This window comes from Anser anser (assembly GCF_964211835.1).
Source record: "Anser anser genome assembly, chromosome: 1".
NCBI lineage: Eukaryota > Metazoa > Chordata > Aves > Anseriformes > Anatidae > Anser > Anser anser.
The window spans coordinates 148,684,423-148,712,196 of NC_139720.1; the positions used below are offsets into that span (position 1 = coordinate 148,684,423).

General features: G+C 40.9%; 1 protein-coding gene across 3 annotated transcripts in view; it reads left to right on the top strand.

The window, feature by feature from the left end:
- Positions 1-27,774, top strand: part of MYO16 (myosin XVI) — a 385,412-nt gene that overhangs the window by 40,176 nt on the left and 317,462 nt on the right. The gene's annotated exons all lie outside the window — the stretch shown is intronic.

The window sequence follows — 27,774 nt, forward strand, 5'->3', positions numbered from 1 at the left end:
TAAAGAAGAGGAGATCTTACCGTGTCCCGTGTGGAAACTCGAAAGGGCAGGCCAGTGCTTCTGAGGGCGCATGGAAAAAAGAGTTGGATGAGACTGTATGAGACTGTATGGCTGTCTTTCTCAATCCTGACTTAGCCCTGCCATGCTGAATGAGCCTTACCACAAACCAAGTTTTCCAGCCTTGAGGTCAAGCTGGTGGCCAAAGGAAGGCTGGAAGCTTGGCAGCCCTGAGCTCCAGTCTCGGTCTCTGCCCGCAGCCTGGCGTACCCACTGTCCATGTGCCTCACTGGAGCCTGGCACCATCATTCCTCTTCCTACCTTTCACCTGCATAAAATCTCTTTGTTAGAGCTGGGTTTCATCATACAGGATGGGAAAAGGACTACATGTGCTCCTGCGGTGTGTGCGACTTGAGGCGGTGCTTTCACAGCTGCACCGAGTGGCGGTCGCTGCCAAAATGCTGTCCGAAAGGCACCCGGCCAGCTGTTAGCTGAGGGCTGTCAAGATGGTCTAGACCAGTTTTGTGGCTTTTTCTCAAAGGCTTTTGAAAACAGCCTTACTTCGCCAGGCTTGGATGGGAGGGTAGCTCCCCTGCAGTTACGCTGGCAATGAAGGAAAGTAGCAGATCCTAAAACCAGTGGAAGCTGGGGAAGGATTGCTCACACAGTCTGGTAAAGGTACTAGCAGAACAAATCCCAGATTTCCCGTGCACAGATAGTATCCATGTTGTTTTCCAGCCATCTATCAATTTATCATCTTTGTGCTGATGCTTTAGAGGTAATAAAGAATGGCTCATTCCTTTTAGACAGCTTTGTGCTTAGCTGGTGCTAGATGAATAGTGGCAGTCCTAACTACCTTGTCTTAGAGCCACTAGCTCTAGTGTGGTTTCATATAAACCTTGGGAAAATACTTAATGTGTTAGAAATGTTTTTTATATCTTTTTATCAATTCAATTTTCTGCAAAATGTAAAGTCTTAAAGAGTCAACACTATTTTATAGATGCTAATTACAGGCAACTGTCTTAAGCATCTGAAGAAGTTCTTGCTACAGCTGCATCAACATGGGAGTTTCTTAAATGAGATTTATCTGATTCCTTTTTTTTTTTCTTTTATGTTGTTAATCTGATTTGCTGGTTACTGAAATAACTGATATTTGGAGGCAGACATGGTTAAATGTAACACATTTACAGACATTTATGAGAAAGCGATCACCTTGCTTCAAAGAATCCAGAACATCTTGCTCTGGAGAAAGGTCTTTCTGTTCTGACAGGTATAATATACACATTCTTTTAAAGTAGGTACTCAGTATGGCACTTAAATTGAAAATCATATATTCCTTGAGGTTGGCATCTTTATTGAGGTGAGAATTTCAGTTGGCAACATTTCTGATAATTCATTAAATATCTTTGATATAAATGTAATCTCATCAAGTTATTCTGGAATTGAAAAGGTTATTAGATTAGAGAGAATAACTGGATAGCTTCATATTGTTGGATTTTACAGGTACACTGTGCATTTCCCAGCTTTTTATAGGCCTGTGTTTACTCATATTTTACAAAACCATGAACATTTTGTGAGAAAAAGCACCAATTTTAAAGATACTTCAGTTTCTAACTGCTGAGTAGAATACAGCTGAAGCTGATGCATAAGAAGGGCATATAAAAAAAAGTACATGTACAGTGCTCCATCTAGGTCGTAATATCTGGATGCCTAAAAACTACTCGTAGAAATATTTCTTTAATCCCATTTGATTTTAACATGAATAAGAATGTCAAAATGTTCTAAAACTTAATGATGTGCTATGAAAAAAAGTACAGTTTTTATTCTAAACTTTCTGCCTGACACTTAAGGGCATTGTTTGTTTTTAGTGTTTTGATAAGCAATGAAATATATTTCCCTATTCACTGGTCTTTCCATATTCAGTGTCTTTCTCAAATTAAAAGCTGTAATGTGCTTGGACTGTCTGTCCCTTTACTTTCTTCACTTGAAGTGATATGTACTGCACGGAGTATTCCAGATGTGAATGTATTCTGAATTTATGGAGTATGTACTAATTAGAAACAATATTAATAGAATTATTTAAATGTACAGAAGAATTAAAGTACAGAATATTAAGTCCAAATATTAGTAGAAAGTAATGACTTAAATACAAGATCCTACACAGGTATGAGTAAATTTTAATACTAATGGCATTTATTGGAATTGCACTATTTCCTTCACTCCTTAAAAATACACTTGTGGGGAAAGAGGTGATGAAGGTAGGGTGGGCTGAACGTGGCTGGCAGCCAGACACCCACCCAGCCGCACTTTCACTCCTTGTCCTCAGCAGGACAGGGAGAAAATAAGATGAAAAACTTTTAGGTCAGTGTGGAGACAGACAGATCACTTTCCAAAAACTATCAAAGATAAAACAGGCTTGAATTGGGGAAAATGAATATAATTTATTGCCAGTTAAAACAGAGTTGAATGATGAGAAGCAAGGACAAGAACTAAAATGCCTTCCCCTGTTTTACAGTGTAACTCGTTCATTTCAGATTCTTCCCCCAACCCTGCCCTGGGCAGTGCAGGGGACTGGGGCTGTGGTTGGTCCATAGCAGCTCCTCTCTGCCGCTCCTTCCTCTGCATGCTGTTCTCTTGCTTCAGAGTGGGTCCTTCCGCAGGCTGCAGTCCCTCAGCATCAACCTGCTCCAGCGGGGGTCTTCCATGGGCTGCAGTTTCCTTCAGGGCAAATCCACGTCTTACACCATAGTCTCCTCCACAGGCTGCAGGGGAATCTCTGCTCCCAGTGCCTGGAGCATCTCCTCCCCCTCATTTTCTTATCTTGCTGTTTGCAGGATGTTTCTTGCTTTTTTCCTCACTCTTGTCTGTGCATTGTCTTGCCCTTTCATGAATATGTTTCACACAGGTGCCTTTAGCCTGGCTAATGGGGTCAGTTGTGTCCTGTGGTGTGCCTATTGCAGGACTGGATTATTTCTAGTGCGGATTGGTTGAAAGTTGTCATTGTCAGTTAGTGAAAAAAATAACTAGAATACAAACAAAAATGTTTGTATTCTAGATGGGTCATGCAAAATATGTATTCATTTCTGTCACCCCAAATTCAGTTTCAAAATATTGATGTGCAAAGGTTTGTTTTGTTCTGAAAGCTCCATAACCTCTTGGGGTTTCATGTGGTTGCAATCCTTTTCCCAGTGCCACTGCTCCGCATAGAAGCATCTCTGGAGAGGCTCTGCTCCGTGCCCTGCTTCTGAGCCAAGGAGCCTGGGGGGGCCCTGAGCAGGGACTCTGCACTCGGAAATCAGAAAGTGCATCAGGAAGCATGCAAATCCTTTAGGAGAATGGTTCTATGGGAAAATGAAGTGGGAATTGTAGGTTTTAACTATTAATTTGAAAAAGGCTGAATGAAGTTGGGCCTTGGAAGCAGGGAGGAGAAAGTCCTTTAAAAGACAAGCAGATCCTGGACTGGAGAAAGCAGGGCAGAAGAGAAGCGTTGCCTGTGAAGGTGGTCAGAGGTCTTTTGTTGCTGTTGGCCAGACTGTTTCCCTGTTCCTCAGCTTGACTGGATGTAGGATATTACTTATCGAGTCACAATCAGCTCACCGAAGTGGTGGCTAACTCGTCCTTGCCCCTACCCCCAAGACACAAAACACAAGTTTTCTATTGTATTGTGTTAATGAGTCAAATCACTTCAGTGAAAGATCAGTAAGCACCTGAGCTGGTACAGGAGAGGTGATGTTACACTGCTGGGATAGGGAACAGGGGTGTGTGAAAAGCAAACGAGGCAAATCAGGATATTCCCTTTCAGCATTAATAGGGTTGGCAGACCTGTTGTGTTTTAGCATGTAACTTTATCCTGAGAATGGTACCAGCATGCATGAAAACTGTCAGCTTGGTTAATGGAGCCATGGGTGGTTCGGGCTGTGTGGCCAGAAGAGGCTCCTGGTTATGCGCTGGGCTTCCAGAGCTGTCAGGCCTCCAGCTGCTTGTGGTCAGGGTAACTAAAAGCTTCAGGGTTTCTGGTACCGATGTTGGTGACAAGGTGGGTATGCCTGAGGTCTCTTCTCATAGCTCACTACCTGAACTTTGGGGAAGTTGGCACCCCAGGCTTCCAGTCACCTACAGGGAAGTCAAGTGAGATTTCACTTCAGTACTTTTGAAGCTAAATTCAAGGTAAGTTATTAAAACAGTTTGGAATCAGCTGCCAGCTGGGACTCTTGTTTTGCCAGAGAATTTGAGTGACTGTTTCTAACCATGAAAGTGAGTATTTGTAAAGCCACTCCAAAGTGGCAGTCAAATTGGGAGGATGGGGGCAAAAAATAGTTGGAAGATGTAATCTGGAAAGTTTATCAAAACCATTATCTAAAAGAAATCAGACAGGGTGATATATGTATTATATATTTCCCTGTGTGATGTATTTCTCTCAGGTTCCTGTTGAACCGCTGCAATGGACTCTCATCAGATGACACCATGAGAATAGAGTTGTGTCTGGCTATGGACAGACAGATAAAACAACTCATTAGCAACTCAAATATGATGCTACATTGATGATATATCAGGAAAAACATTCAGTGTACTTCTTTTAAATTTGCAGTGTACTGTAAATAGGAAACAAAACCCAACTCTAGCCATTTTTGTTCATTTCTTCCTTTTATCATTATCTGAAATCTTATGCTGTATACCTGGTGTATTTTTTTCTTCATTTTATTTCTATACATTCTGCTGTTATTAACTTAATGTTTAGAGATCTCCAACTCGTGATCTAGAGGCTTTTCTAGAACAACAAAACTACCTTTTTGTAATCAAAAGAGCTTTTTTCCCTTCCTTTCAGTCATGAGCTTATCAGCTGTAGCTGTATCACATTGTATTACAAATCTAGAAGGAGTTCTTACCTCTTTTCAGATCTTAAAGATTTTTCACCTTAGCTGACATGTTAAAAAGCTCTTAACTGGGCAGCTTTAATAGGTTATTTCATTATGCATTATTATGCTTCCTGTGAATTTTTATTTCTTCGTAGGTTTTGCTTCTTGAGTTGTTTGAATAAAATGGCTTATTTTTCCTCGTATTTCCATAAAACCAGTCTTTACATGAAATATAAAATCAGGTTTAAATATTCTTCTTCAGTCTCAGATCCAAGGAAGAGCTCAAGGTTCAATATGGTGACTCAGAGCACTTGTTTATAAACTGTTCTCAAATGAGAAAGAGAGCTCATGTATCAAACTGACACTATATGGAAGGCAATATTACATGGAAATGCTTTCCTAAGACTTTCTGAATTTCAATAAGAACTTTAATAAGAAACCAAAGCTTGATCATCTTTGATAAATGTGCACTATTCCATCCAAAGATTTTAAAAAAAAGTTGAAAAGTTAACCATACAAACATGCCTTGGCTCTGTGGATCCAGCAGACATCATTTGCCTTAGGTTAAACTCACTTAAAAATAGGTCTCGTAAAATCAGAGTTGTCTGTAGAAACTCACATGGTGGGTTCCTCTTTATCAGCACCTTCCTTCTGGTGCAAAGAGGCTTACGTGAAGCTTTTAACATATACACAAACTGCCATTCATACTGACAGAGCTTTCTGGTACAACTCGGCTTTTAAGAAAGTTTATTATAAACACACAGGCAAACAGTAGGCAATGTTAAGAAGAACATTTAAAGAATGGTGGAAGGCAGTAATCATAAATAATATTGAAATCTACTTCACAAACAATCTATCACTTGTCTACATGTTTTTGTTCCCAGTATTTTCTGCTTTTTTGTTCTGTTCTACTTCAGTATTATGCCAAGTTTTCTTTCTTAGTAATAGTGGGTGTTTCTAATGACTTACTACAGTTTTAACTATGGTAGTGTTGTAATAAGTGAGAGATTTTATTCAGGAGGTTCTTGTGTTTGGGGACTAGCACTGGACATTTGTGGCTTTACCTTACATGAGTTTGGAAGGAGACTACTGAGTGCTCTGAAGAGGAATCCATGAGGTGTTACTAAATCATATAAGGCTGAGGAAATGCTCTGAAAGCAGCTCAGGAACAGATGAGTAATGGGGAACAGTATCATGAATGTTTGCTCCGCTTTTACTTTTTCTTTGGCTGACAGCCCCATTTGGAGATAGGTAGGAGGCTCTCAGTACAGCAACAATGACACACCTGTCCCAAAAAGAAGCAAGAACAGTTATGAGAGTGTAGGGAAGATGGTGATTCTTCTCATTCCCTAGGGCACACCATTTTGTCTTGCGTGGGTTGTTTAAAATGCAATTTTGGGATGAAAATTATCCACTGAAGTTGTTCTTCATTAGAACCTGCTCAAAAACATTATTGAAATGATCTTTGCAATCCTGTCTACCTCTGAGCGCTTCACTCTGAACTTCCCCTGCATGTGTAGCTCATATATAAAAGGCTTGCATAATTATGTCAATTTTGTGGGAGACAACTGAGCTACAGCAAAATGACTTTTCTGAAGTCACGCAGGAAGTTTATATAAGAATGAAGGAGTTAGTTTATATACCCATAAATTCCGTGGTTGGATCTCAACATGTTATGCATATGCTTATGGTGCAAATTGTTGATAATCTGTCATTCGGATGCTGCCTAAAATAGGCTTCTGGAAATGAATCTTGATAAATAAAGCTAAGATGCCCAACTTAGTCTCAGTCAAAGCAGGATTTGCAATTAATGGAGTTAGTTAGACATTTAGGTGACCTTTCCTGGAAAAGCAAGGAGCATATAACATATATCCCTGATCCTGATTTTCTGTTTAAAGAGAAGCTATCAAACAAATAGAACTTCACTTAAAAGCATCAAGATAGCAATTCCTAAGATACTGTCCAGAACAACTTATCTTAAAAGATGAATTTAAACAATGGAGTGCAAAAATGTCTTTTTTTTTTTTTAATGCTAGCTCCAAGAGAACTCTTTCAGTGAAAGATTTAAGTGTATGGTCCTTCCTTCAGAGATGCAGACCCATTGGGTGTAAGACAAATGTCAGTCTAGAAGCAAAGCAGCTTTCTATAAAATTGCTAGGGGAAGGGGAAAATATGTAATGTATGGTACATAAACTTCTTAAATTTCTGCCCACTGAAATGTGGCTCAAGATCAGACGTTAAGCAGGTTGGAGGCTCAGGTGTTCTTGTGTCAATTCAGATTCCCATTCTTTCCAGTAGAAAAGTTTGGTGGAAAATGGCATGACAATGATAAGGGTCTCGCTCAGACTGTGGAGTCAAACGTAGATCCATATTTATCACTGTTAAATAATAGAATGGAAGCAGTGAAGCACAAATTTTCAGCTGATTACATCTTTTTTGACAGCTGAAGGGAAGGATGCCTGTGCCATTAGAAATTGATGCTGGAGCCCTTAGAAAATTGAAGTTTTTTGTGAAAGCAGACAAGGGAAAAATAAAAGCTGACTGTGGCTTGGGATCCAAAAGTTGGCACCAGATAATCAAAATGATTCTACGCATAATCACAAAACCGGGATTGAAACAGCAATGAGATGCCATGAAGTTATCCCTTTGTCTCAGTACCTCTACCTCTGTCTCAGCTGGGTGCCCCTACACACCTTTTGATGTAGCTATCTGCACAGACACTTTGGCACGGAGGAAAGCCTGGGAAGAAGGGAACAGAAGTTGGATGAAGCATGGTTTGTCAAGCTGTTGATATTATGCCTGACTGAATAATCTTGCTTTGCAGTATTCCCACAGTCCTGCTGTCCTACTTGTTGAGGTTAGGGATGTGGCCAGAATATGCTGTCATTCCCTTGCAAATGATACAGCTGAGTTTATTTCTCTGAGGAAGGGAGTGTTATACACTCAAATTTTGTCCCATTGTGTAGTGGGGAGGTAGCAGAGGTGCTTACTCAGACCCAAGTGTCAGGCCATGCTCCTGTATTCTGTACTAGTATTTTGCATAGTCTATAAATTTTCCTTGATAATTTAATCATTCCTTATCATGTGAATCTTGTCTGCTGCACATGATTAAGAAAGAAATGAGCAATGTTAACTGTGACAGAAGGGCACGAACAGCAAGATGCTTGTTCCTTACTTGGGTTCTTTCTCCTGACCAGCCATGAGAAGGTTTTTCATGGGAATTTGGGACAAATAGAAACTGAGGGGCAAGTTATGTTCTGTACTGTTAAAGCAATGTGAAAACTGAAGTAGTAGGGTTTTTTTAAGTCGTTTTCTTTAGCTTTCTTTTTTTACTGACAGAGTGCTAGGCTGTTTCCTTGCTAATCAGGCTAGGTTATATCCCAGGTCATCAACTCTACATAAGTTTTTCTTTGTCACCGATGCTGATGTGGCTAATGTTCTTTTGGCTGGCTAAACATCAGTCACGCTTCATCAGTTCAGCAATACCTTGGCTTTGCTATTACCGTTTGCAGTGCTTTCATCAAAGCATCCAGGACTGAGAAATCTTGAGACCGACCATGTGTCACCATACAAAAAAGTCAATATTTGTACCTAATTTTCCAATTTTTCAAGTGCAACCTCTGCTTTCCAGTTAAGGCAAAACTGTGTCACAGTGTTTGGATAGTAACTGAGCACTTTGTGTCTTAATTCATTTTTTTTCAGGTGTTCATATTCTCTTTTGCTGGCCTAAAGGTCAAAAGAAGGCCCTGAAGAGCTGTGGTTTTAAACAGGCTTTTATGGGGGCTAATTGGAGTAGGTATTGTACAAAGGCTCTTGAGTGCAAGTCAGCTCTAATCCAGGCACTGCGTGAAGTTAGCTTCTGTCAGGCTTGCTGTCTCAGAGTAACTATTGGCACATAAAAATGACAGTAAATACTCTATTCTGTCCCATGGAGTTTTCTTTTAAGCACCTATAATAGATATTATAAAATACAAGTTAAAGCTATCCGTTGTATTTTCCTGCCATTTGATTTTTTTTAAGTTGAGCAGTAGTTAAATTCTTCTTTTGTTTTCCTTTTGTATATGACAAATGAATATCACTTTCATCAAGCTTTTGCAAAGATACACTGGGATTCTTTCAGGCTTTGTTTGGGGCCATCAGGGAGCGCTTCATTGTTAAGTGTAGCATGTAGGCTCATACTTTAGAAAGAGGAAAAACAGATTTAAAGATGCTTTTCATAAGCTTGCCTGCTGCCATTTTCCATGGCAATTCATTAGCTGCTAGGAAAACGTAAATAGGCTCTTTGGAGAGAGATTATTTTGACAGCCTTATGCTGGAATTTTGTCTAAAAAGAGCTACCCAATGCAAAGTTATCATACATGGATGTGGTTTGGTATATTGTCTGCTTTGTGTGTATTTTATGTGTCAGTGGCACTTCTAGAAAAATAGGAAAGAAAAAAGCTATTTGGTGTATCTTTGACAAACCCTTTTCTTTGTTCTAGATAGATAGCTAAAAACTCGTTTTGTTACTTTGGCATATGATATTCACCGAGTCATTGTAATTTAATAAAATTGCATCTAGATTATTATTTTTATATGTAACTCAAACTCATAAAAGAATATTCTCAGTATTTATACAGCACTTGACATTAATGTTGCAGTACATTTAGATAATGTTAGATAATGAGAAAAGCTTTGGAGTAAGATAGTTTCTGGAAGAATATTTTAAGGTAGGAAAGGACTTTTTTCTGAATCAGAACTCTCTTACCCTGCTGTATCACTTTGCCTTTCTGTGATGTCAATTCTCAAAGAAAACGTGAGTTTGTATGCGTGTCAGTTATCTTAAAGAGTCAGCTTGACTCCTGCTTCCTTGTATTTTATTTTTTCATAATACACTTATAATGCAGATACGATTGTGTCAGCAGTGTTCTTTGCACTGCAGCTTGGTTTAGAAATTGCATTAATGTTTTCAAAGCCCAGCCTGCTTTCTCTTCTTCTTTTGGCACGATTGCACAGAAAATAGGATCATTTTTGTTAATGAAGCAGCGGTGTTAGAAATGTGCCACAGCACGATTGTAGAACACTGTGAGACTGTCACTGGGGCAGTCCTTGGGTCATGCTGTGTTTCTTTGGATTTTTATATGTGGTGATTTTTTTTCTTCTTTAAATTCTATTTTCTTTTGAGTACCCTCTGACTTTGGCCCATCATGTTTTTCCTTGTTTTGTTTTGTCTTGTGTTTTAAACAAGTTCGAGGCACTAGGCTCTTTCAAGCCAAGCCAGGAAAGTGGTTCCTAATGGGAATATTTGTGTTCTGTTTAAACCTACTCACCCAGAACACGGGAAGCAGGTCACTTCTAGTCCAGTATTTCTTTCATGGTGCTGAGAAGTTTGTAGAGGGCTCTTACCAGAATCTTATTGCCTTTAAAAACAAAAGCAAAAAATCCACAAACCCATAATTGATTTTTAAATGCATGGACACCTGTTGGAGAGGGGAAGACTACTGAAGCTTGCCATACTCAGATTGATTCTGATTAGTGTCTTAACTTGCTGCTGAAAATGTATTTAAGAAGAAATCACCTTGCTTGGCCACTTAGCTGATGGGTGTCCTTCCTGTCATGTACTTCTGCAACACCTGAGTTATAAGCTGTTACGGTGGTGTGGCCTTAATCTTTCATATTTGTTCCTGTCAGGAGATAATTTTGCTAATTGGAGAAGTATCCCACAGTGAGAAGAAAGCAAAGCAGTGGTTTTTATTCCCATCTTTTCTACTTATTGCTCCTTTACTGTTACTATTTGATCTGTGTGATGTAGAAAAAATTAGTAAGGTTTTAAAGATATTCCTGGACTTCAAAGCACTGTTTTATTTTTTTAGTTTCCAGAATAGCCATTTGAGACCCTTAGAAATGGCATCCAGGCCCCAGGGTCTGCTTTCCTGGTGTGGGAGGGGATGAGGCTCAGGGCAAGGGACAGCTAACTGGGTCTGGCTTTTGGGCCTTTGGCTTCTTGAATTGTGTGAGGTTAGTCTCTGGCTGGGCAGCAGTGATGCCGGAGCAGTCACCGTGCTGGCTGAGGGTATCGTGGGGAGCAAAAGCCCGGACGGTCCTCTTCACGCATCTGTTCGTAGTCAAGCAGAAGACATTTGGATGAGTCTCATGAACAATACAAGCCCTGACAGGTCTGAAGTTATTTACATGCATCTGGGTATTTCTGCCATTAAATTCAGAACAGTTTATACACAGATAGGGATTCAATTCTTCTCCCCATTAACTTGTGCTGCTGTCACGTTCTCTGCTTGGTCCACCTGAACAGGAATCCAAATCTGGTATTTACACTGCTAAGGAATAAAAAGAGTGGAGCAATTTTATTGAATCACAGAATAGCTTGGGTTGGAAGAGACCTTAACGCCCACCCAGTCCCAACCCCCCTGCTATGGGCAGGGACGCCTCCCACCAGACCAGGTTGCTCCAAGCCCCATCCAGCCTGGCCTTGAACACCTCCAGGGATGGGGCATCCACAGCTTCTCTGGGACACCTGTTAACCCTGTCTTTTTATTTGTACAAATCTAGAGTGAGTGAAGTTAGAAGTACATAGTGAAGTGAATCAAAGCTTGCAGTTATACAGTAATCTCTTGGTGGGTGAGATAATTGGACTGGTTTCCCCTGAACAGAGAATTTTAGTGTTTACTGTAGTGCTGCAATGTAAAGAATTCCCCAGGTGTCCTTGAGGCTGGGGTGGCCATCTGTATACATAACCTGTCTCCTGTGAATAGGTTTAAGGAGCTTATTTGGCACATCTGAGGGAAAATTGTCAGTGCACCTCCATTTTATTGCACCTTGCAGAGGGCACTTAGCAGAAAAATGAACATCCTTAGTGTTTTCGCAGCATCCAGATTTCCAGTGCCTCAGGGTAGAGGTGGTGGTGACAATAATAAAAATGAACAACTAGCAGTGTTTTATTTTAGGGATATTGCTGTACAGGCTCTAATGTCTTTTGCACCAGGGAATTAAGGACTTTTAGGGGTATCATAGTAAGACTAATATGATCAATGGGTACTAACTGGTCATAATACTGGGCACCGCTGTGAAATGCGGAGCAGTCTCAAGAGTCCTCTAAAAGTAAATAAGAAGCAGGTTATGCTAGGAACACTTTCATAGGCTAATCCCATCAGGTTTTCTCCTGATGGCAGTATTTGGGAGAGGGGGACCGAAGGAGACTGTTTCTCATCATCTGAGATGTGTTGAACAGAATTTACCTGCTGTGAAGCCAAATATTCAATATATGCTGTAATGATTCTTTAATTTGAGTGTAATGACTGTGTAATACTGGCAGCAGCTTAAGTAGGTAACCCAAAGGAACCTCTGTAAAGATTTCATCATGATTAACACATTTGTCATTAGCTGTGGTATGGAATTAATGGGGATTGAGAATTACCTTGCAATTTACCAAAACACAAGACGGAAAATAGCTGGCGAGCCATCTGACAAGGAAGATCTGTCACTGAATAAGAATTAAGATCAGCAAAGCAAATGACATGACTTGCTATAGCTCCTGACCTGCCGTTCCTTCGAGCTTGTGAGAAGTGTGATAATTCCAGTGCAAACCCGAGCGTGCATTATGCAGTTTTAAATCACCCCTCCTGCATTTTTTAAAAAATACTCGAATAGTTAACTTGCTGGCGGCAGAGTTTCGAAGGCTGTTTCCCGTGACAGCTGTTTAGAAGCTGGCTTTGTGGCAGGGACGAAGCTGCAGACTTCTGGCAGGCTGGCAGCAGGTCCTGGCAACTGCCAGGAGCGAACAAATGGGAACGGCCACGTCGACTCAGAAGATCCCACGCGCTAAGCCCTCCGGCCTGCACGGTGGTTTGTGCACGATGCTGCGTTGTTTGTGAGCTGAAAAATGTGGGAAATGTGGTTTTAAATTTTAAAAGCAGGCGGAGACCCCGAGCTGGTTGGGTTTGGACGTGCGACAATTGTCGATGGCTGGTCTGCTGTGGTTTAAGCTAATTACGTTCAGTTTAGTTTCACTGATGTTTTGTTCTTTTTCCTTCTCCACTATGATTTCCGTCCCCCTGTCTGTCTTTGGACACTCAGACTGGCTGCCTCTTGGGGCAAAGTCTGCTCTGGCCTTGGCAGTCACAGTCCCTGCTAGACTGAGTCTTTGATCTCCTCCTGAGGTCCCATTTAAGACCAATATAATTAAGAACATATAATAATAATCAACTTCTGTACGTTCTCATTCTTGTGCCCCTTTGTCCTTTAGGAATATTCTTTCACTGAAAGCGATAGGATCTTTTTATAACCTAGAACACGGTTCTGTAGGCTCACGGGCACAGGGAAATTACCACCAGGCAAAAATAAAACTTTAATGGATGTGCAAGCAGACTGCAAGTCAAGCAGTCTGATGGGAGACAGCTGGGGGGGAAAAAAGGCTTCAGGCGGCTTGCAAAATGGACATGTGCTCGCTCCCAAGTTTCAGTTAAACCCTATCTCCAGTGTTGCAGTGATTTTCATTTGAATGTGTGATTTCACTTGAGACTGGAAGTGATATGTCAGAAAATAAGCGTGTCATCTTCCAGTTTGAGCAGCCTTTATATTCTGCAAGGGAGTGCTGTAGGCTTTCACACCCCGATAATCCTTTTCAGGAAGTGAGGAAGAGTAGGAAAAATCAGCAGTCTGCAGAGAATCTTTATGAGCAGAAAGTGACTACTGCAACTATTAATTTCCTTAATAAACACTAAAGCTAAGAAGACTGGCTTGGGATGCTGTAGGGAAACCTATGGCTAGTTTTCCAAAAGTAAAGCAGCCCATGCCAAGCTGATGTGGAAACCTGTCCAGTCAGCAGCCACCCTGCAGGCACTGTTCCCAGGAAGAAGAGCCTTTGGCTGTGTTGCTTGTGCCTGAAATGGGAAGGATGGTAGTAATTGTAGGGTGTAGCCAGCTGTAGTGAAGAATAAATATTTGATTGGCAGTTTTCTAAATTGTATCGGTGCATTGATCTCGGCATAATTACCTATTGTTGTATTGCATATGGAGCAGAAGTATTATTCATGTGAATGGTACTGGAAGGGATACAAAATGGATATCTAAAGCAATTATTAACTTGTACTATATTTAATTAAAATGCGTTAGAATTTCTGTTTTGCTGGAAAGTCTTCTAAAAAACCCTACACCTTTCAGTAACAAAAGCTCCACAGAAGGGATAAAATTGTTTAGGAGTAAGATCATTTGTTCAATTGCTATAGGAAGCTGCAAACACATGACTGAGGTTCTTGGCTCAGTCCTTGCCTCCTGATTTTCCCAGATTACTTGTTCTCTTTCATTTCTATCAGGAGCCACGTGGTCCTGGGAGCTGGGACCTCCAGCGCAGGGAGCTTCTTGAGACAGCGACCTGCAAGATGCCTCTGTGGCAGGGCTTTCCTGGGGCTGCAGTCCCTAGAGACCTCAGGATTCACGATGTGGATGCAGTCCAGATGGCAGGACTGCCTAGAGACACTACAAGCTTTGTTTCCTTTCCGGTCACCAGCCAAGCTGGCAGGGAAGCTGGCAGGCTTCTGGTAGAACCTGCTACTCCTGCGGCCAACTCATATATTGATCACCATGCTGTTGTCTGTTCTGGTGCTTTGTTTTATTTTCACCACAAATTCTGGTTTCGGGACCTAAAAACCGTTCCAAGCAGAAATTCACTTAAAGATGGAATTTTCCACAGAAGATTCTGCTTTTAATGAATCAGCGTTGTGCCCAAATCCCAATCCTACTCCTTTTTATCCTGTTCCTTGCATGAGCTGCTGTACACTCGTCAGTTGTACTTCTCCACAGGGAACTGCCAGTTCCAAAAAATCCTTTTTGATCTATTTGGAAATGAAGTGGAAGATAAAGACTGGGTCTTATGCTCTCTGTATGGACTTATCTCTGTCAGACACCAGAATACTTCTGTCCCTTCCTAGTAAGGCTGGCTTCCTTGTTACTATTCTGTAATCTTTCAAATGAAAGCTAACCCTCCTTTTTTCTCATTTAACTTAATATCTACCCCCCCCCCCCCTCATTTTTCTGTCTGTCTCTCTGCTTTTTTCTTTTTAAGAGATTAAACTACTTCCATTTGAAAGTAGAGGTCAGACCTCTCAGTGTATAAACAGGATAAAAGACACATATGTATGGAGACTCTAAGGTCTATATGCTTGTTTTCACAAATGGAAATGAAGTTTTAAAGGTGGCAAAGTCTAGCAACTTTGCTTTTTGCCCAAAGAAATATGAGGGTGCCAGAGACCTGTAGTTTCCTTTTGTGAAATTATCTTTATAGAGGCGGCTTCTAGCCCAGAAGCAAACAATTTACGATGCTTAATGGCGCTGGAATGGTTTGCCAAAATGGATGTTGGAAATGGATTTTGTCGATTGACAAGGGGGCAAAATACCCAACTGACATACAATTAAAACTTGTGCTGCAAAAAAAGGGTGATTGGCAACGTGTTTCAAACAAACTTCAGAATGATGATATTAGTGATGAATGTTTGACAAAGAAAATGATTGTGTCAGTGAGCAAGTATGTGCTTCTTTAGTCTTTGCTACACCAGAGAGATTAATGTTAAGATGCTATAATTATAATTTGTTGTGGCAGCTGTATTTAAAATCAGTTCTTACTTGCTTTTTAATCTTTTACCTTACGTATACTTTGCAGCAAGGCATCAGAATTCTGGGGGCTTTTTCTGGTCACTGTATTTAGAGAATATGGAGCGATATGCTGAGGGTGTAAACACTGGTGTTTCTGTCTTCACTTCTGTATTCCCTTGAAGTCATTGCTTGTTGTCCTTTAAAGAACGTGCAGATCTTAGGAGATCAAGAATCGCTTTCTTGCCAACATGGCCAACAAAATGTTGCATGTGCAATTTCATTTTATATACTCTTTACCTTTGGAGGTTTACAAGGTATTTTGAAATCCATGAAATATGGCGGATGAACCTAATTGATCTACACTTTTTTTCACTATTTTTTCAGTGCTATATCTAGCTGCATTCTGAAATCTCTGCAGAGCTGCTTTAACTCTAACTGAATGTGTTCCTCTTGAAATTTTCTCTTTAATTGTATGTTTTCTGAGTGGTGCAGTAGGTTAAAGAAAAAAGCTTGTGCTGCAGTTTCTCTTGTCAAACCTTAAGACATCTGATGTGATCCTTGGAAAAAATGACCGAATGCTGTATGCTCCCCCTCACACTGTTTTTATTCATATCGTTTGTGCCCCTGGACTCGGAGGATCGTCGCTGCATGAACCCACCTGCCAGCAGCTTCAGTCAGCTAAGACCCTTTTGGGCTGCCTCAGGAATGCTGAAGTAACCTTCAGAGTGCCCTGGGACGTGCTGAGAGCTACTTAGGCCTGGCATAGGAGCTGTTTACTGATCTGGCAAGTCTCCTCCTTCGAACAGAAGACTTGTACCTGTAGTCCCTGCTACATGTTCCTTCCTGTGGTGCTGATATTTCAGATTTTGGCAGTGTCACAGTCTACCTTCTGTCCTAGGACTGGACTTCCCCTATCAGACTTTGCTGGTGCTGTTACATTTACCAGGTTTGACTAATGCACTGGATCCCAGAATTGAGGGGAGGCTATGATTTAGGGCAGGTGCCACAAGGTAAAACACATTGTATATCACTGCTACCTTAGCCCTTCTATTGCTGAACTGCATGGGGTCCTAGGGCGCACATTCCCATTTGCTTGGAAAGCTGAAGAGTTTGGCCTTCCCTGCTAGGTCACGCCACCTTTAGTACACATTTTCTGACATTTAGCATGTCCATTTCTGCCTCCCTCAGTGAGCCAGTGTGACTGGTCAAGGTAGGCAATGGTAAGGGACTTGAGGGGAAAAATGTACTGAATGCAACCAGAAGGCAAGATAAACAAATCCCTTCATAATCTGTTTTGTATCCTGGGTGTGAAACATACTGTAGCTGTCTTTTGCAGAAACTTGCATGGTCTGGAAAGGTAATTTCAGAGAGTGATCCAGGCTGCTGTCCCCTGTACCAAGCACGCTAAGTGGAACATTGTCACTGCTATGGGTACGCATAGCCGATGCCATGCAGTGTCAAGGTTGTGCCCTGTACAAAGCTGGAGGCTAAGCCTGGCCTATAGCCCCATATATTCTCATACCAAGCTTAGTTGCCCCTCCGTCTTAGAAACCATTTATCAGCCTGCTTTGATCACAGTTTCCCAATCTGAGGGATGTCTTTCCCCATAACCTCTAGTCGTCCTATGCTCTGTTAGCTTTCAGAACATTGACCTTACTGTAACTCTTGATTTTTACGTATTTTTAATAACGTCTGTGCTTACTAGGTTTGAATAGCACATTGTGAATGAAGTTATCACAGATTCACAGAATGCAGGGTGGAAGGGATAGCTGGGGGTCATCTGGTCCAACCCCCCTGCTCCAGCAGAGATACCTTAGAACAGTCTGCCCAGTGTACCTCAACTAAAACCCACTACAGTCAATAGAAACATTTTTATAGCACTTCAGTTGACACAGGAGCAGGCTCTTAGGAATTATATATCAAAATTAAATACTTACTTGAAAATTCACAAAGCCACCTAGTTCCACTGTGGTTTTTTGTTTATTTCATCAAAAACAAAACAATCCTTTCCCCCAAAACACAAAACAAAACACCCAGAAAGCTAAATAACTTCTTCACGTTAAGGCTAAGTATCTAATATAATTTGTATTGAGCACAACTGGTGTCCTAGCGATCTCTGCCACTTTGACTCTACAACCTGACCTTACCGTCATCATGCGTTCAGATCTCCCACTAAATCAGTGGGGTTTTCACACAAGAGACCTCATGAAATAAGGGCATTCTTGAATATACATTCCACTGTAATACTTTGTTATAAAAAGTCTTTGATTTTCAAATCAATCAAATAAAAATGTGATTTTATAAGAGCAAACACTGAGGCTTCAATTCATCTGTGAAGAAAATGCACAATATCGTAAATGTAATACAAATTCTGCCTAATCCCCTCTGCAGTACATGCTAGCATTCTTACCTTACGTTTGCTGCTATGACTTATTGGATTTAGTATTCTCCTAACTTCAGTCTACTGTACATAATATGTCCAGACATGCTTTCCAGGATAATACACTGTCATGAAATCATTGTCCATGCTCAGTATGAGATTTTTCTTTCTTTAAAAATATTTTTCTTATAATTACATGATCTAATAACAAGATAATCTTACACACTAAACTAAAAATAACTAGTTTGATTTAAAAAAAAATGGCATCCTCCAATGCCTGGGTTTAATGATCTGAGGCAGGAAATCTTTTCCCAGCACTCATACCCACAGTAGACAGGATTACTCAAAAGCCTTTTCTTTCCTGAAGGTCTCTTTCTAGTATTTCCTTACAGGCACCTCTGTTTCCCTTTAATAATCTGATTCTGCAGTTCTGATGCAGCATGTTGAAGACTAACTAGTTCTGGCTCACATGCTTTTTTCTCCTTTACTCTCAGCGTTTTTCATCTCTTTCCTTCTTAGATCTCTCCTAATGTGGTCTGAGCATCATTCGTGATTCTTATCAAAGGCTGTTGATAATTTTCTAGTCAGGTAGAAAATGCTTTCTCTGACATCTTTGTTCATGTGGTAGTGACTTCTGTCTCATCAGATAAAGCGTTATTCCTTACTGCTGTTGACAACAGTAATTCATAAATTCCAGTAAAATTATGCAGGTTTAAAGATAACAGCAGTGTCAGCCATGGGGTGAAAAGAAACGAAATAGAAATGTATGGGTTTAGGGGGTGGTTTATATTCTTCCGGCAGTCTTAGTGAATCGAAGGGAGGAAAGCATGTGGGAAGGGAGCAGGGAGTGCTGAACGAAGGAGTGTCGTTGTTTGAGATAGGTGGCTGCGGCTCTTAGGGTTAACAGCATCTGAAGCAGGCTGAGGACACTTGGAGGGCAGAGCTGAAATTGTCAAATGTGCTGAAAGCAGTTTGCTTCCGTTGTCAACAGGAGTCGTACCAGGTGCTTACTTTATAAAATAGGGTCAGCCAACTAATCCATGGTCTGCGTATAAAAACAGTTTATTTTTTCCAGTAACGTAGCAAGTATTTGAGATGGGTAGCAAATAGGCGACTGTAGTAATCTGCCTTTAGAGCTGTTCATATCTTTGGTAGGAACAGAACATATGTTAAACTCAAAATGACTTTAGAAATGGGTAATAATTTTTCTTATTTTGAAAAAAAATAAACACTAAGCTCATTTTGCACATTTCACTGGTGTTTCATTTTACATACAAGGATGTTTGCTGCAGAACACCTGTATGTTTTTAAACAGCCTGTATGTTTTTCAGGAGACGTGTAGCAGAGAGGTGCTGTCTGGTGGGACTCTGAATTCAGCAGGCTCTTGGGGTCCCAGGATGGGACAGGTTGCAGCACTATGTCATGCTTCAAAAAACATCAGCTTGAGAGCTCTGCTGAGGCTTTGGCAGTGTGACAGCTTAGTTTGTACTTCTTTGCTCTTTAGAGGCTGTGGGTACTTGACAGCACACAGATAGCAGTGTTGGTAACAGGGCAAGGTAAAAGGATTGTAGTGGTGCAACACTTTTCTTTCTAAGTATAATTACCTCACAGGAGCTCAGTAAAGTTCCCTTAGCCATTTTGCACTGTGATCCTTCAGGGAAGAACAGATAGAAAAACACAAATTGCTTCATAAATTTCATGGAAGCTGTGCACCCACATAGAGAGGTATATGTTTCAGAGCAGGGACCAAAGAAATGGTACTATCAAGTGTTTCAAGCCCTGTATGCTTTTCCTGTGAATCAGGTCATATCCATGAAATGGAAAATGCACATCATGGTAAGGGAGGTAAATGAGAATTTAAAATTTCACTTTGATTCTGAATAAATCAATACTTTTTTTCCCCCTCTGTCAAGTGGCTGGTTTGGGAGGGAGGTTTTCAGTAGATCAGCAGTGTCACAATCTTTATACACCTTTCTATAGATCATGATTTATATGTCCATTAATGTGATTGTACATTATGGATCCTACAAGCGTTCTAAAAATAACTCCCCATACATTTTTTGCTTTCAGCTTCTTGAAAATAATGTCTTGTTGGAAATATTTGGTCTCTGTATAATGTGATAGTTGTTAGTACTCTTCTTGACATCTCTACATGAACACATGCTTCATACTATTTTCATGTGAAACTTTGGTATTGGATATTTGTTTAGTTTACTGCTGACCCTAGGTACGTAAATCTTATTTGTGAAATTTATGTCCTTCATCTCTCAGCTGCAGTTAAACAGCGAAGATCATCTGAAATAACTAAGTTTTTCTTACCTAGTTCATCAACAAAGAGCTGCTATGCCATAGACTGTCTTTGTGCTGCTTTTCGAAACTTTGATATTAACATTGTTGAATTGTCTTCCTCAATGGTTTATTTTTCCTTTCAGATGTAGGTCTTAACAGAAACTGGAAGGAGTATAGTCTTTCTCTCACGCTGATTTTCTTCTTGAATACTTCATACTCTATAAAAACGAACACTGCTGTTCTTTGTGGCATCCCTACAAGGGGATAAGTACAATTGGGTCATCCAAGAGCAGTAGATGGACCATGACATTACCTATTCAAACAGTAGCTTGTGTGTGTTTGCCAGCAAATCCTCTCTGTGCACAACAAACCTACTGTTTTAGCAAGTTACACAAGAGATTTTGTCCTCAAATTTTGTTTAAAAGTCTCCTTGAGAAGATTAATTTATTTGTGTGAATATTTATTAAAAGGCCCAGAGAGATACAGGAAATCAACCGTAGAGATGCTCATTGTTAGAAAAGGAGCATGTTACTAACTTAATGCACTAATCAACAGGAATGTTCCACAAGTGCCCTTCTTGGTACACAACCACAGCGAGCAGCCGAAACAGCTGAGTGCAGGGGCTATGTTCCTCAGCAGGGCGGAGCTGCTCTTGCCTTTTCGCTAAGAGGTATGGTAAGATGTGAATGAAAATACAACTCAAAGGCACCTTATCAATAAAGAATAAGAGTGAGGCCGTCATGGGCAGGGACTCTGGAAGATTTCCAAGAGACATTTTTGAAAATGAAGCTTAGACAAGAAAGCATCCACTACCATGTATAAGGGAATATCATGCAAATAATCAAAGTGGAGAGTTAGTCTCAGGCTAATGCATATCAAAGCAGCATTACTTTCATCAGACTGCTCTTGAATCTCTGCTCTCTTCCCCCTTAAAATTTTACATGGGGGAAAAAAAATACATTTTTCAGACGGGATAGCTGTAGCACTGCTGTCCCCTTCTGATCTCATTTCAGTTAGGCAAGGCTCTGGCCCTCCTCCTTACCTGCTGAGGCTCTTCATGGTCATTCAGTCTTGTCTTCTCCTGCATTCCAATGACCTTCTAGGGAATGTCCTTAGGAGGTGTTTGGTAACGAGGAGGAGATTGTTCTTGCTTATTACAGCACAATTTCCACCATTCGTCATTTTCAGGGACTGCACCACAGAGAATAGGACCATGAATCATCTTCTTAAGTCCCATGTCCTGGAATCCTACTGATAAAATAAGAAAGGCAAAAGAACTGTCGAGTCTCTAGGACATGGTCTTATGGAAAAAAAGCTAGAAGCCTGCAGTATGAATTGCCTCAAAATTTGTTTTTCAACATCTGTTTTTCAAATTTTGTACTTTGAAAAGCCACTTTTGGTGAGGAAGGCTTTTCTTTGTCCACTATGTACTTCTGTGAATATGGGGAAGAATCAAGGGGGAAAAAATGTCTTTGGAGAGGGTGGTAGCTTCCAACCCCGTATCTCTGGCAGTGGGTTATGGATTATTTGTTGTAGAAGCGTAGCTAGTAACTCTGCTTTTAGTAGATGAAATAATGTGAGTGCAGCATGCTGCCTTCATATATCTGTTTCAAGGAGAGCATTTTAAACTATTTTGTCCTTTTCCACTTATTGTCATTGTTTGCAACATCTCAGGAAGCATTAATTTGTCATTTATCCAGGATGTGGGTCCTGAACCCTGCTGTGAGCAAAATCCTTTTGCAAGCCTTGTTACTCCCAGTCTCACTGTGAAATATCTGTATCTACTGAGTCATATTTTTCTATCACCTTTTAAACTGATGAACATATTTCATGCTGACATTTAAATGGAATTTTTGCACACAACTCCTTACCAGATGTTGTCTGAGACCAGATACAAGGCTATTTAACTACTCTGAGATGAGGATTCATATAAGGTTAGCTCATCTCCCAAGTTAGTGTTTGAAGGACCCTGTTTATCCACTCTTTGACTTGATGTGCCAACTTTGAGCTATTCTAACTGTGGTTATGTGCTTTAAATCAAACCACAGAAAACCAGCTACAACTTGTCTTCTTTATTATTTCTGGTACCCTAGTCAAAAGGAGAAAAAAAAGTTAAAGGCATGCCATTTTTTTTCTTAATATCGCAAAGCTTTGGGCTTATCCATATTATTATTGGTATGTCTCTTTGTTAAGCCTTTATATTTTTTTCATGTTTAAAAGTCCATTTTTGACATTTGTTTCTGCTGATTAAATGCATCCTAATATGAAACTGTCTTTAGCAAAAACTCCAAATACATGTTAACTTCAGACACTATAATTAGGTGTAGTAAATGCTGATTTTGTTTGGCAGATATGATTATTTTTCTCTGTAAAACATAAGGAACTGAATTCTGTAAACCTACGTTAACACAACATTAGGTTTACATAGATGAAGTTCCAGGAAGACTAATAGTAAAAGGTGCTAAGCCCTCTCTACTCTTGACTTTCAGCCATGGCTGTAAGATTAGACTTAGAGTCAATGATGAAAAAACTCCTAATTACTCGAAATAGCCTTACCTACTGCTATGTTGTCCTTGAATTTGACACAAATATGTTAATAATAGGGAAAAGTATTTCTGAAATGAGAAAGATATTGAGAAATGGATAAATGCATAGTTTTCAGTTAACACTAAGTTCAACATGATCATTTGAGAGACGTTATGCAAATTAGTCTTGGTGTGCTGCGTATAATTGCCTATTCTTTCCTCCAAGATAGCTCATTTGTGTCATTTTCCAGTAATCTTAGGTCATTCACTTTAAAGGGTTTAGCTCTGCTCCCTTTGAAGACAATGACAGAGCCCCTACTGATTTCGACATTAAAATCTAAGAATTCTGAAAGAATTATTTCTAGTCAGTATCAACTTGCATGGTTTTCTCTTATTCTAAGAATTTACAGTGTTGATCCTTGGAGATTTCAGCATAATGTATTTGGGTCAAAAGGTAAGGGGAATAACTTGTCATGCAGCTTGCACTCTCCCAGGATGGCAAGGTGCGGTATCACATTAATTCTTCTTAAACTTTCTTTTCTTTCTTAAGAAAAACTCCACTATGAATTAAAGCCTTTTAAATTAATTGAGATGACATAATTTAGCCTGCTGGATAATTCTTTTCAGATACGTTTTATCTCCTCATTATTGTGCCTTTCTGTGTTGTTACTTTCTCAGGTGTACCTCACTATTTGAAATAAAAGGCAAATACTGTTGCATTTTCAAGAAAAGGGTATTAGAATAGTAACTACTTTTCTAATACAGCATTTCACTGTAAGAGGTAAGTATTCATTTGAGAGCAAAGAAACAAACCTTCTGTTGGTTATGAACAGCTGGCCATTCCAGTAGGAAAAGAAATGCATCATTCTGTAAGATTCCACAGGTTTTCTAATCATTGGTGCATTCAATATAACATTATTATAAAATAGGAAAATTGGGTTTCAGCTATCTGAATTTAGATATTGTGTTCATTTTTATTGCTGCTCTAGTGGTATGTGCACTACCTGTAAAAAGCTGCCCTACTCTTCACTTGTTCATGTGTAAATTGTCTACTGGCTGAGTTGAGGGATTTTTTCCTTATTTTTTACATGTATACAAAAGCCAGAAATCTGATCTGAATATTTTAGTTATTTCTGTTTAGAGGAGTTGATTATCAAGGCAACTTGTATTTATTGATTAAACCATTCATCAGAGTTCTCCACACAATTCTTGGTCTATGTTTGGGGAATCCTTTTTTTTTTTTGTTGTTGTTCTTACTGGCATCACAACTGTGAAGTTCTTTTCTGCCACCTTTCTGACTGCCTTTATTCATAACCTCATTGATTGCCAGTAATTTGACCCTAAATTATTTTATTAAAGTCATATTGTTTTACTGTTTCCTCAGCATTGTTTGGACATCTCTACAAGTTGATGTCTTTAATGGTCATCTTCTTACCATGCCTCTATTTTCTAGCTTCTTAGCATACTCCTCTCATTCCTCCTCTCCTTCCACTAGCAGCTGTCCATTTTTTACCAGCTCCTAGTTTAATTTCTGCTTATTTGAGAATGAGAAGTTAACTCTATTATGTTAATGCTGACTGAAGTAAATTCTGTCTCTCTCTTATTCACTAACTTTATCACAGAATCACAGAATCGTCTAGGTTGGAAGAGACCTCCAAGATCATCTAGTACAACCTCTGTCCTAACACTAACAAGTCCTCCACTAAACCATATCACTAAGGGCTACATCTAAACGTCTTTTAAAGACCTCCAGGGATGGAGACTCAACCACTTCCCTGGGCAGCCCATTCCAATGCCTAACAACCCTTTCAGTAAAGAAGTTCTTCCTAACATCCAACCTAAACCTCCCCTGGCACAACTTTAGCCCATTCCCCCTCATCCTGTCACCAGGCACATGGGAGAACAGACCAACCCCCACCTCGCTACAGCCTCCTTTAAGGTACCTATAGAGAGCGATAAGGTCTCCCCTGAGCCTCCTCTTCTCCAGGCTAAACAATCCCAGCTCCCTCAGCTGCTCCTCGTAAGACTTGTTCTCCAGACCCCTCACCAGCCTCGTCGCCCTTCTCTGGACTCTCTCGAGCACCTCGATGTCCTTCTTGTAGCGAGGGGCCCAAAACTGAACACAGTACTTGAGGTGTGGCCTCACCGAGTACAGGGGGACAATCACCTCCCTAGACCTGCTGGCCACACTGCTTCTTATGCAAGCCAGGATGCTGTTGGCCTTCTTGGCCACCTGAGCACACTGCTGGCTCATATTCAGCCGACTATCCACCAATACTCCCAGGTCCTTCTCTGCCAGGCAGCTTTCCAACCACTCATCTCCTAGCCTGTAGCGCTGCTTGGGGTTGTTACGCCCCAGGTGCAGGACCCGGCACTTGGCCTTGTTGAACTTCATACAGTTGACCTCAGCCCATCGGTCCAGCCTATCCAGATCCTCCTGCAGAGCCTTCCTTCCCTCGAGCAGATCGACACACGCACCTAACTTGGTGTCATCTGCAAACTTAGTGAGGGTGCACTCGATCCACTTATCCAGGTCATCGATAAAGATATTAAAGAGGACTGGCCCCAGCACTGAGCCCTGGGGGACTCCAGTAGTGACCGGCCTCCAACTGGATTTGGCTCCATTCACCACAACTCTTTGGGCCCGGCCATCCAGCCAGTTTTTAACCTAACGAAGCGTACGCCAGTCCAAGCCCCGAGCAGCCAGTTTCTTGAGGAGAATGCTGTGGGAAACGGTGTCAAAAGCCTTACTGAAGTCAAGGTAGATCACATCCACAGCATTCCCCTCATCCACCAAGCGCGTCACTTGGTCATAGAAGGAGATCAGGTTCGTCAAGCAGGACCTGCCTTTCATAAACCCATGCTGACTGGGCCTGATCACCTGGTTGCCCTGCAAGTGCCGCGTGATGGCACTCAAGATAATCTGCTCCATGAGCTTTCCTGGCACTGAGGTCAAACTAACAGGCCTATAGTACCCCGGGTCTACCCTCCGGCCCTTCTTGTAGATGGGCGTCACATTTTCCAGCTGCCAGTCGACTGGGACCTCCCCTGATAGCCAGGACTGCCGATAAATGATGGAAAGTGGCTCGGCCAGCTCCTCCGCCAGGTCTCTCAGTACCCTCAGGTGGATCCCATCCGGCCCCATCGACTTGCGTACATCCAAGTGCTGTAGCAGGTTGCCAATCATTTCCTCGTGGATTGTGAGGGCCACATCCTGCTCCCCATCCCCTTCCACCAGCTCAGGGTACCAGGTATCCAGAGAACAACCGGTCTTACCGCTAAAGACTGAGGCAAAGAAGGCATTAAGCACCTCAGCCTTTTCCTCATCTTTTGTAACTAAGTTTCCCTCCGCATCCAGTAAAGGATGGAGATTCTCCTTAGTCCTCCTTTTTGTGTTGATGTATTTATAAAAACATTTTTTGTTACCTTTAATGGCAGTAGCCAGACTGAGCTCCAGATGAGCTTTGGCCTTTCTAATTTTGTCCCTGCACAGCCTTGCAACATCCTTATAGTCCTCCTGAGTAGCCCGCCCTCATTTCCAATCATTATAAACCCTCCTTTTTCTCCTAAGCTCGAGCCACAACTCTCTGTTCAGCCAGGCCGGTCTAGTTCTGCGTCGGCTCGTCTTTGGGCACATGGGAACAGACCACTCCTGAGCCATTAAGATTTCCTTCTTGAGGAGTGCCCAGCCTACCTGGACTCCTTTGCCCTTCAGAACCTCCTCCCAAGGGACTCTGCCAACCAGTGTCCTGAACAGCTCAAAGTCAGCCCTCCGGAAGTCCAAGACAGCAGTTTTACTGGTCCCCTTCCTGACTTCGCCAAGAATAGAGAACTGAACCATTTCGTGGTCACTCTGCCCAAGACAGCTCTCGACCACCACATCTCCCACCAGTCTGTCACTGTTTGTGAACAGAAGGTCTAGCGGGGCACCTCCCCTGGTAGGCTCTCTAACCAGCTGTGTCAGGAAGCTATCTTCCACACTCTCCAGAAACCTCCTAGACTGCTTTCTCTGGGCTGTGTTGTGCTTCCAGGATATGTCTGGGAAGTTGAAGTCCCCCACGAGAACAAGCGCTGACGATTTCACAGTTTCTGCCAGCTGCCTGTAGAACTCCTCATCAGTCTCCTCATCCTGGTTCGGCGGTCTATAACAGACCCCCACCAGGATGCTTGCCTTGTTGGCCTTCCCGCTGATCCTAACCCATAGGGACTCAACCTTATCATTCCCAGCCTCAAGTTCCTCAATATCTAAACACTCTCTAATATAGAGAGCCAATCTACTGTTATCTATTCTATCTATCTAATTTTCTATCTATTATCTATCTATTTAATTATCTATCTATCTATCTAATTATCTATCCTATCTAATCTACTGTTATCTACTGTTCCACGTTATTCTCAAGACATATCATGTTATCTTAAGTCACTTCATAAGTTCCTATCATCAGACCGTTTGGCTTGATTATCATTCTCATCAGTTCAGGCTCTTACCTGGTCTCTGAGGTCAGAATGATGAATTTCTTAAGCATTGATGCAGATAAAGAAAAAGTGGAAATAAATAAGTATGACCATCAGTGACTGGAGAATGTATAGAATCAGAGTGATTGAGATTTATTTTTCCAGTCTTTGCACCTGTTCTTTCCCAAAGTCCTATCTCTGATCTGTGCTTTATTCATAAGAATGAATTTGGAACCAAATATGCATTAACAAGTTAAGCTAAGTTACATGAAGAATGGAGAGCAGAAAGGCTTTGAAAAAGAAATGGTTGTATGTAGTATGAGTTGGAAGGCAGAATAATAGAAAGATCAGAAAATAAAATAGATCTTGAGTAGCTTTCTGCCTAATTTTAGTCTTTGTTTTTTAGATTCTTTTCTGCAACTTAATAATACTCTATTTTGATTACAGTGTTTATATTTCAGTGTTTATATATCAAAGTATTATATGCATCATCATTTTCAGTACAACAATAGCTGGCCTATATACATCTTATATCTACAAAACTATCCTCAGTATCTTGTGATTTCAATTAAAAATTTCATCTAAGATTTATTCTGTTCTTGGTCTATAACAGTTGCATGTCATTTTCCATATATAAATGTGTTTTATTCAGTGGGGTTTTTTTGCACTGCATATATAGACTACTGTT